The sequence below is a fragment of the Cibotium barometz genome, chromosome 4, assembly GCF_041138505.1.
Source record: "Cibotium barometz isolate CiBa-2024 chromosome 4, ASM4113850v1, whole genome shotgun sequence".
In the NCBI taxonomy this organism is placed as follows: Eukaryota; Viridiplantae; Streptophyta; class Polypodiopsida; order Cyatheales; family Cibotiaceae; genus Cibotium; species Cibotium barometz.
The window spans coordinates 52,694,548-52,705,816 of NC_141049.1; the positions used below are offsets into that span (position 1 = coordinate 52,694,548).

Genomic DNA, 11,269 nt, shown 5'->3' on the forward strand with positions numbered 1-11,269 from the left:
ACGCGGATGCATGCGAACTGAAAAATAGAGGTCAAGACGGTGTCTGCATAACCAATTTTCCTTCCTATAGTTTTAAAAATAAAAATCTATAGATAATCAAAACTTACCCGTGCAGTGCACAACGCGGATGCATGCGAACTGAAAAACGGAGGTCAAGATGCGCCCGCAGCGCGTTTTCGGCCCAAAAAATTGCATCCAAAGGACAATATAGTTTCCCTATAGCTCTGCTCTCACAATAAAGAGAGATCCTTAATCTTCGGAGCTCGTTTGGTGGTGCCTCCCAAAGAGCTCCCAACAAGGGTATAGTAGCCAACGTAAAGGCGGAAGAGTAGATAAAGCTCTTACCCTTGTACTGCTTCCTGTGCTTCTCTTGCTTGCTTCTCAGCTTCTTAGCATGAACCAAGCTCGGATACAATGAAAAGATGCAGGGAGGAAGAGAGCTTGAGCTCCTGCAAGCACGTACACACTCACACAAACCCTAGAAGAGAACACACAAGATGAGAGGCTGAAAATTGTTCTTCTTCTTCTTCAACAAAAGAGGTCTACAAAGGAGATAAAGTGACTAGCACACATACTAGAGTATATACAAGTGGTCCATAATGTGAACACACTAAAGTGGAGTGGATAGGTGTGGACTAGTTGGTTTAGTCCAGTTGTAGAGCAAAGATATGTCGGTGCCAACTACCAAACCCGCCAATGATGTAAATGTCGAACAGTCACGTATGCGCCGTATGAGTTTCAGCTCATATACCTTTGCTAACATGTTTCAAGTGTTGCTATTATTTGGAAGTTGATGTTTTTTTGCATTTATTGGCCTTTTGCCACACTTGGCGTGGAGGCATTTGTAACATATTTGATAGCTATTTTATGTAGATTATCATATAGCCTTGAGGCTTGACTAGAGGAAACCTTGAAATTTCCCCATGATTTTGAGAGATAATAACACACTGTTTATAAGTAAAAGAACACAATGATTAGTATAAATCAATGCATTAAATTTATTGAATCTATACTCCACAAAGCAACGAAGGCACTAATTTATTGCACATCTACTCACAAAACTGGCTTTAACATGCATAGGTCCTAAAATGTCTTCATAATTCTCTCTATCAAAGATAATCAAGGCACTAATTTATTTCACATCTACTCACAAAACTAGCTCTAACATGCTTTGCATGTCCCCACAATTCTCTCTATCAAAGATAATCAAGGTAGTAATTTATTGCACATGCTTTGCATGTCCCCATAATTATCTCTATCAAAGATAATCAAGATAGTAATTTATTGCACATGCTTTGCATGTCCCCATAATTATCTCTATCATCAAAGATAATCAAGGTAGTAATTTGTTGTGCATCTACTCACAAAACTAGCTCTAGCATGCTTCCCATAGGTCCTATAATGCCCCATAATTCTCTTTATCAAAGATAATCAATCATTTGAGAAAATGTTTTTTCCTTGGGTACCTTCTCTAAGTAAGTAATGTTAGATCTTCTCTAGATCTATTGAGTTTTCATGCAATTCATTTACAAACTTTTCTAGCTCTATTGAATTTTCTTTAGGCCATTGATTTTCAATAATGAGCAATGCAAATTTTCACACACAATCACAAAACGTTTGTTACAACAATAGCACAACATCCCTAAAGAGAATGTGAGGGAGAGGGAGAGCTTGAGTTCTTTGCAAACAAACACACACACAAGAGAGTGCAAGACACAAGAGAGACATGGATGGTTGAATTTTCTTCTATCTTCTTCTCTTCTTTACAACCATATAACTAAAAGATAAGAGAACACATATAAAGGGAGAGTACTCTCCCTACAATAACATAAAATGTTTAATTCATAGTTTGAACCTGACTATATGAGCTGGCACTATAACTATGCCATAACTTTAGTAATCTAAAGTGTCTTGTTATCCATTGGTAGCATATCAACCATAATATCACCAACCATGCCAGTGGTACAAGTGTGGAAGCTATCACCTAGGTGGGTCATCAATATCCACCCGCAACACTAGTTAAGTTCAATATCTCAACACTGCTCCTCAAGATAAACTCCACACACTACACTCCAAGTTATCTCCTAAACTTGTAGAGCTTCTCTAGGCCTAATGCCTTCATGAAGATGTTAGCCACCTGGTCCTCTGTGCTAACATATACCAGATCTACATCACTTGCTAGAACCTTCTTCCTCACAAAGTGATAATGCACCTCAATGTGCTTCATCCTAGCATGGTATATTTAATTTAGGTTATTGGCTAGATATATGCTACTCATGTTGTCACAATAAATGAGAATTTCCCTATCTATGGACTCACCAATATCACCAAGTAGCTTCCAAGCTACCTCACAAGTTATTGTAGTAGCACCCCTGTAATCTTCCTTTGTACTTAACAAGGAAACTGTTGGCTTCTTCTTACTCCAACTCACAATAACACTCCAAAATGAAAACATAAAACCACTAGTAGATCTCCTATCTCTATGACATTATCAGCCCAATCAGCATTTGTATACCCCTATAGTTGTGTCTCTATAGTACCAGCCTCATAAAAAAATTCCATAAGTAACTGTGGACATTATGTACCTAAGAATCCATCTAACTGCATCCAAGTGTGGCTTCCTAGTAGCCTACATAAACTAACTCACAAGTCTAACACCATAGCTTAAGTCTGGGCCTAGTAATGGTCATGTAGATCATGTTACCCATTATGTGCTTGTATGTAGTGGGGTCCTCCCAAAGCTCACCTATATCTACAGAAAGCTTTGCATTCTTCTCCACCCCAATGGCACTGAAATAGGAGTATAGCTTGTCATACCATACTTGGACAACATGTCCAAGCCATACTACCTTTGTAAACAAAATTCCTTAAGGTGATCTCAGCACCTATATGCCCAAGAAATACCGTAGCTCACCCAAATCGTTCATCTCAAACTTCTACTTGAAAATCCTTCTCGCACCATGTATGCCAGCATTCCTATCACCAATGATAATCAAGGCACATTAGGAAAAAATTGGGCTCATTTTTGGACCCTCCAAGAGATGCCACATCATCAAAAATGGGGCAATGGTAAATTTTTTTCAAATCAACTCTAAATTTTTCGGAGGTTGAATATATAGAATCTACTCTTCAAGATCTTTCCACATTGATATAGCATGATGGGTTTTGGACATGACACATGGAAGATGTACAAAAAGTAGGTTCCAAAAAAAGTGATGATGTGGACCATTACGGTAGCCTTTAAACTTGCTTTTTAGGAAAATGGTATATCTTGAGCTTAACAACTCTAAATGTTTCGGAGTTTGAAATTATGAAATCTACTTTTCCTAATGATATATCATATGATGGGGTTTTAATGTACGATAGAAAATGTTCACCACGGCCCCCATTTTCAAGGCAAAGATGGCAAACAAATTCCTTAAAAGGCCGCAAAATGAGCCCAAATTTCCCCTAAGTCCACATAGATGACTAGTAGCATGATCCCTCTGTCTATCTTTTGATAGAAGGTGAAAAATTTGCATTGGATATCTGAAATCGAATGGTAATAAGATACTCCCCGGTCTTGTTTGACCATGCCATATTTGGTGCTTGCTTTAATTCATACAAGGCTTTGTGTGTAACCTATACACAAAATCTGGGTATGCATCACTTTCATAACATGGCTCGATGCATCATGTATACTTCTTCCTGTAAATCACCATTCAAGAAGGGATTCTTTACATCCATCTGACCGAAAGACCAACCCTTTGCTGCAGCTATAACAATGATAGATCTCACGATTGTCATTCTTGCCAACTGGGCTTAATGTCTCCTCATAGTCAATGCTATAAGTATGTGCATAGTCCTTGGCAACCAATCTTGCCTTATACCTATTCAATGGACCATCAACATTATGCTTGACCTTATACACCCACTTACTATTGCCTTCTTTTTCTTAGGCAAATGCACTAACTCCCATGTTACATTTGTGTCTAATACTGCCATCTCCTCATTCGTGAAGCTTTCCCATTTCTTATTTCCAAGTGTGCCTACTCAAAACAAGTGGGCTCCAATTCCTATATATTGATTTAACCATGTAAGCATAAGGATGGAATATATCTCAACCTGTTAACAAGGTACCTAACCCTCATACACCTGGATCACTACTACGAGGTGTCCTCAAAATAACCCTGGTTCTCCTTACACCAAGAGTAAGCATATACAAAATGCTAATCTCCTGATCAAGGCTCTGCTCAAAGCCACTAGAGTTACAATCCACATATGACTAGCCTCTGATAGGTCAGGAACAAAAGGTTGATCTACCTTTTTCTTCCCTTTGCATCATGATACATGCACACCTACATTTGTCCTCAATGAGTCCTCAACCTACCTGACCATGGACTGACATTGGATCCACTACTAGAGGACTCTCAAGGTCCACTAGGCATCATACCATGAACAACTGCTATAGTGGGTGTCTCATTCATAATGTACACAACAGTGCTACTGATTCTGCCCAAAAACAATGTGGCATATTCTTTTCATCCATCAAGGCATGTGCCACTTCTATAATGTGCCTATTTTTTCTTTCTGCAACACCATTTTGTTTTTGGAGTGTTCTTGCATGTAAACGGTCTCTTGATTCCCTGCTTTCTCAAGAAATTACTAAAGTCATTCGAGAAATGCTCTCCCCCACCATTTGATCTTAGACATTTTATTTACATGTCTTTTTCCTTCTCGACCAAGACTTTAAATCTGTTAAAGTGAGCAAACACCTCACTTTTCTCCTTCATGAAGTAAATCCACACTTTCCTAGTGTGGTATCATCAATGAATGTAACATAATACCTATGACGTGCAATTGTTATAGTCTTGGTCGGTATCCATACATCCAAATGTATAACAATATCTAATGGCCTTGTGCTGATAAGCTTTTCACATGGGAAAGCATGTTTGGCGTGCTTACCAAGATGGCATGCTTCACATACTTTATGCATACCATCAACCTTAAATTTTGGTAAACTTGCAACAACAGGCTTGCATGGACTTCTGCCATTATATATTCACATGACCAATGCACTTGTGCCATATGTCAATATCTACAATGACACATGTTTCATGTGAAAACATGGTTACCTTTACCTCAGGTATGTTCATACCCAAAGTAAACATCCTACAATGACACATGTTTCATGTGAAAACATGGTTACCTTTACCTCAGGTATGTTCATACCCAAAGTAAACATCCTACCATTTTAGTTACCCTAACATCCTTGAGGGTTAAACCTCACTTTGCAAACCCTACTCAACCATCTGTCCAATAGAGACTAGGTTCTTTGTAATATTTGGAACATGAAGTACATATGACAAGTACTTCATTTTGCCATTTTGGATAGACAATGGAACTTTACCAACATGCAAAATGGGATGTGCAGTATCATCACGTGTTTCTACATAACCTAGTTTTTTCATTTTCTTTATATGCCGCTACCACTTACCATGTCTGGTCATGTGGTTAGAGGTGCCAAAATCCATATACCATATATCTTGAGATCTTGACACATCTTGTATTGTGGAACTGAGCATGTTCAGCATCACAAACAACTGCTCACTTTTTTCATCACAAACAGCTTGCTAACTTTTGTCATCACCACCCTGTTTACTAGAGGATACATAGTTGCCTTACTGTGCAATTTTCCACTTTTGATGTTATTCTAGTTTTGAAAGTATTACTTTGCCATGTGCCTTGGTTTTCCACAATAATATCACTTTATGCTATTTGCACTCTGATTTCTTTGCCAACCACGTCGGCCTCTTTGGATCCCCCTGCCTCCTCTAGACTGACCTCCTTCAAATCACTAGATTATTATTGTCCAAAATCTTGGTTTCCTTGTTGGCCACCACCATCTTGGCCTTGACCATGTGGCATGAACTCTACCTATTCCTCCACTTGAATTAGAGTAGAAGGATGTGTTCTTACTTTTTGAAGAAGAATTCTCACCCATAGACATTTCTTCTATGATCAGCATAGATACTAAGTCCCGAAAGTTGGGAACATTCTCTCTAACTACAAGACGTTCTTGAATGGCTTGAATTCTTTGCCAAGCCCATTCAAATAGACACTCACGAAATCTTCATATTTCACCATTGATACATTGATAGACCTAAGGTATTCAATAACGCCCTTGATTTTTATAGCATAATCATTTTGCTGATAGACACTTTTTTCTTTTCCACAATATACAACTCTTGTTTTAGGTGCAATTTTCTTACCTTTGTTTTGGTTTGAAATATTTGCATCAAGTTCTACCATGCAACTACTAGAGTATTGGCATCTTGTATGTGTCTTATCATTATATGTGACACTAATCAAAAGCCAATACATGACTTTCCTTGCACCTTGATCATTAGTCCTTGAATGCCTTTATATCAGCTGGAGTGACATTCTCTTCAGATAACTCTGGAGGCTCCTTATTGTCTCCTTTGATATAGTCCCAAATCCTTAACCCATCAGAAAATTGGTCATTTCAAACTTCTAGGCATGGAAGTTATTCTTATCCAGCTTCTCACTAACAATATGATTGAGTCCATCAAACATGTTTATCTACAAGAATAAAAAATCTATATGCACCTTATAACACAACAATATCTTCTGTGGACTGTGTGCAGCGGTACTTTAGCACAACCTGTATGTTACCAGAGAGCTGACTAGATTACATGTACATATACCTCAATATCAACAATACATGTGAAAACATTGTTTGTACTCCCAAAATACATTACTATACTACAATAACTAGATTTCGGATCAGATACAGTTCTCTACCACATAACTTTCAAAAACTTTCAAAAATACCTTGTAGTGACTGAATGGAGACCGAAACGCACTCGAAATGCAAATATGGTTACAAAACTTCAGTTCAACCTACTCTGTACCACACAGGCACCTCCAAGCCTGTAAAGATAGCTCCTCAATCGAAAATGTGTAGCTCCCAGAGCTACCGAGGGAGTGTTGTACCTAAACAAGAAGGGGAAGAGATGATGATGCTCTTATCCATGTATCACTTCCTTGCTTGCTCTTGCTTGCCACCTTAGCTTTCACATGAATCGAAGCTCTAATATCATAAAGAGAATGTGGGGGAGAGAGAGAGCTTGAGTTCTTTGCAAGCAAACACACACACACAAACAAGAGAGTGCAAGACACATGAGAGATGGATGGTTGAATTTTCTTCTATCTTATTCTCTTCTCTACAAGCATATAACTAAAAGATAAGAGTACATACATAAAGGGAAAGTACTGTGAATCCAACTATATGAGCTGTGAACTCGACTATATGAGCTAGCACTATAACTATGAGTACTCTAAAGTGGCTGTCACATAGCCTATCATCCACTGGCGGCATATCAACCATAATCTCAGTAACCATCACCCAGGTGGGTCATCAATATCTGCAGTACTAGTTGAGCTCGATATCTCAACAATCCCGAGCTAACACCAAACATGCATATAATTCTAAAAACATCATTTTCAGCTTTAGCCTTCAGAACTTTTGCTACCCAAATTGTGGAGTCATATATGACAAGAAGCCACCGACAATGACTACACAAATGTTGTGATGACGAAGATTCACCCTAATGAAAAAAATGTCACCATTCCACAATGATGGTAATAGTCCCCATGTTGATGTTGCATGCTAAGTTGTTGATGACAACATTGCTGATGATGATCTTGTAGTTAATGTAATGAAGTACATTGGTGATGATAGTTACAACTTATTGTTCTTCATTTGTACAAATCTTCTTTCTAATGCAATTTTTGCTCTGAGTAAAAGGAAAATATACTATTTGATTTAGGGCTTTACAATGATAGTGAGGAGAGAATTCCTTTGGCCAATGAGGAGAAAGGCCCATGTTTAAAGAATAATCTTCAACACGCATGACAACCACGTGTTTCACTCTCAAACCAGACATTTAAAAGAGTAAGGCTATCAAGTTTGCTGAGTATTTGGAATTGAAAGATAAAACCAACTTTTAATCAACCAATAAAATATTAAATAGGTTCACAAAAAGTATGTTGATCCCTCAAAATGAGAGGGTGACACATGGCAAGACCAGCAAAAGAGCAAATGTGTAAAATTGAACTCGAATTAGAGAATTGAACTCAAAAATTAGAGAATTGGCGTGTACCAAAAGTGTCAACATGAATGATCATTCTAGCTCTTAGTCTTTATGTGATAAGTGTCAACATGAATGATCATCCTAGCTCTTAGTATTTATGTGATGCTCTCCCAATCAAGACATCAAATACGACATGAACTCTAAACATGCGTCATTTAAGCTCTTAGTATTTGTGTGACCTCGAAATATTACAAAAGGAAAGCTAAATGAACTCTAAAGATCCAGCATCATTTAAGCTAAGCACATGCACCAAACTTTAAATTTAAAGGAGAGAGCCACATTCGCTCCCAAGTGAGTACATTAAAGCCACGGCAAGATAGCGAGTGAGTATATGCGAGAGCTGGCCCGACACACTGGCAATGTGTGGGAAGGCTCGTGTGTGTTATTAAGACGGTGTGACGATGTGCAAGTGAGAGATGCATAGCTATGAGCAGTAAGCAGGGCCAGAGCCGCAGAAGCCATATTTGCTGCAGCAGAGGCCAGGGTTGCAGCGGCCACCGTTGCCAGGGAGGGCCCTTGGGCCACAGCAGGGCCCCTTCTCACAGCGGGTCTGCGCGAGGCACACACTAGCGGATGCAATCACCAGTACGGCCACCACCAGCACAAGCAGGGCAACGCCACAGCCACGAGAAGAAGAAGAAGAAGAAGAAGAAAAAGAAGCACAACGCTTCGCCATGGTGATCCCAACTTTCTCAGCTCGACTTGGTTGCTACTTATACGTAGCGTGCATTTCACGCTTGGCGCCACTACAAATATATATTTATTCACAAATACAACTCCACTAAACATACAACAATATATATATATTCAGAAATACAACTCCAACTAAAAATATATCCTATTCACAAATACAACTCCACTGAAAATATATCTATTCACAAATACTCCACTAAAATATATGTACTCATGAATACAACTCCACTAAAAATATATATATTCACAAATACTCCACTAAAAATATACATATGCACAAATACAACTCCACTAAAAATATATATACTCACAACTACTCCACTAAAAATATATATACTCGCAAATACTCCACTAAAAATATATATATATTCACAAATACAACTCCACTAAAAATATGTATGCTTTTAGCTGCTCAAGTATAATTCAAAATTTCCATTAGGAATTAATTCACGGTGCTCTGCATAAGCATTGGCTAGCTCATTGGAAGACCCTCACTATACGAGAACAGTATGGTTGAGCAATTGAGATTCATAACGTCCACACAAGCACACAAAAGTTTGCAACTCTTGGCGCTAATCCTACAAGATATTTACAAAGGCCATAAACTGCATTAACTACACATGTGATCCATGACTTGGTGATATCATCTACTATATGCTTTGAATATGAAGTCTATGTTGTAATAATAGAGACATGGGCTTGGGAGCCCCATAGTGAGGGAAGGCATAGGGCATCTCCTCTAGTGTGGTGTGGTGTTCAAAACTGTTTGACTTGTTATGTGTAGAGAAGGAATTTTGGAAAGAACTACCCCAATGCATTTTAATGAGAATCTCATACACGTTCGAATATTGCCCATCTCTACAAATTCGTACATTTCTCTCAACTTTGATTTGTTCCCTTTGCATTGCCCTTAAAAAATGGAAGCACTGAAATATTGAACAAGATAGAAATAAGGCATACCTTGTAGAAGGATGAGTTAGATGGATGTAAAGAATGCCTTCTTGCATGGTGATTTGCAAGAAGAATTTTACATGATGCAGCTACCAAGTTATGAGAGTGATGCACACCCAAATTTTGTGTGCAGGTTACACAAAGCCTTGTATGGCCTTAAGTAGGCACCCAGAGCATGGTAATCTGGTATCTTGTTACCATTGTATTTCAGATATCCAATACAGATTTTTCACTTTATATGAAAAAGACAGATAGAGGGATCATGCTATTAATCATCTATGTGGATGACTTGATTATCATTGGTGATAGTGATGTTGACATACAAGATGTCAGAAGATGTTGGTGATAGTGATGTTGACATACAGGATGTCAGAATATCTTCTGTGACTGTGTGCAACGGTACTTTAGCACAACCTGTATGTTACCAAAGAGCTGACCAGATTACATGTACATATACGTCAATATCCACAATACATATAAAAACACTGTCTGTACTCCCAAAATACATTACTATACTACAATAACTAGATTTCGACCAGAGACAGTTCTCTACCACATAACTTTCAGAAACTGTTAAAAATACCTTGTAGTGACTGAAATGGAGACCGAAACGCACTCGAAACGCAAATATGGTTACAAAACTTTAAGTCAACCAACTCCGTATACCACACAGGCACCTCCAAGCCTATAAAGATAGCTCCTCAATCGAAAATGTGTAGCTGCCAGAGCTACCGAGGGGGTGTTATACCTAAACAAGAAGGGAAAGAGATGATGATTCTCTTATCCATGTACCGTTTCCTTGCTTGCTCTTGCTTTGCCACCTTAGCTTTCACATGAACCGAAGCTCTGATATCATAAAGAGAATGCAGGGGAGAGAGAGAGCTTGAGTTCTTTGCAAGCACATACACACACAAACAAGAGAGTGCAAGACACATGAGAGAGATGGATGGTTGAATTTTCTTCTATCTTATTCTCTTCTCTACAAGCATATAACTAAAAGATAAGAGTACATACATAAAGGGAAAGTACTGTGAAGGGCCAACTATATGAGCTGTGAACTCGACTATATGAGCCGGCACTATAACTATGCCATAACTCTAGTACTCTAAAGTGGCTATCAAATAGCCTGTCATCCACCACTGGCGGCATATCAACCATAATCTCAGTAACCATGCGAGTGGTATAAGTGTGGAAGACTATCACCCCGGTGGGTCATCAATATCTGCAGCACTAGTTGAGCTCGATATCTCAACAATCCGAGCTAACACCAAACATGCACATAATTCTAAAAACATCATTTTTAGCTTTAGCCTTCAAATTTTTTGCTGCCCAAATTGTGGTCATATATGACCACAATTTGCTGCCCAAATTGTGGTCATATATGACAAGAAGCCACCGTCAATAAGTACACAAATGTTGACGAAGATTCACCCTGATGGAAAAAATGCCACCATTCCATAATGATGTCA

The 11,269-nt window shown here is 38.5% G+C and overlaps 1 long non-coding RNA gene across 1 annotated transcript; it reads right to left on the bottom strand.

Moving 5' to 3' along the window:
* Positions 1-7,384: 7,384 nt before the first annotated feature.
* Positions 7,385-8,863, bottom strand: LOC147639390 (uncharacterized). Its single transcript, XR_015263493.1, has 2 exons — positions 8,412-8,863; positions 7,385-7,525 (listed from the first exon to the last, which is right to left on the bottom strand). It is a non-coding gene; the product is annotated as an uncharacterized LOC147639390 (long non-coding RNA).
* Positions 8,864-11,269: the final 2,406 nt, after the last annotated feature.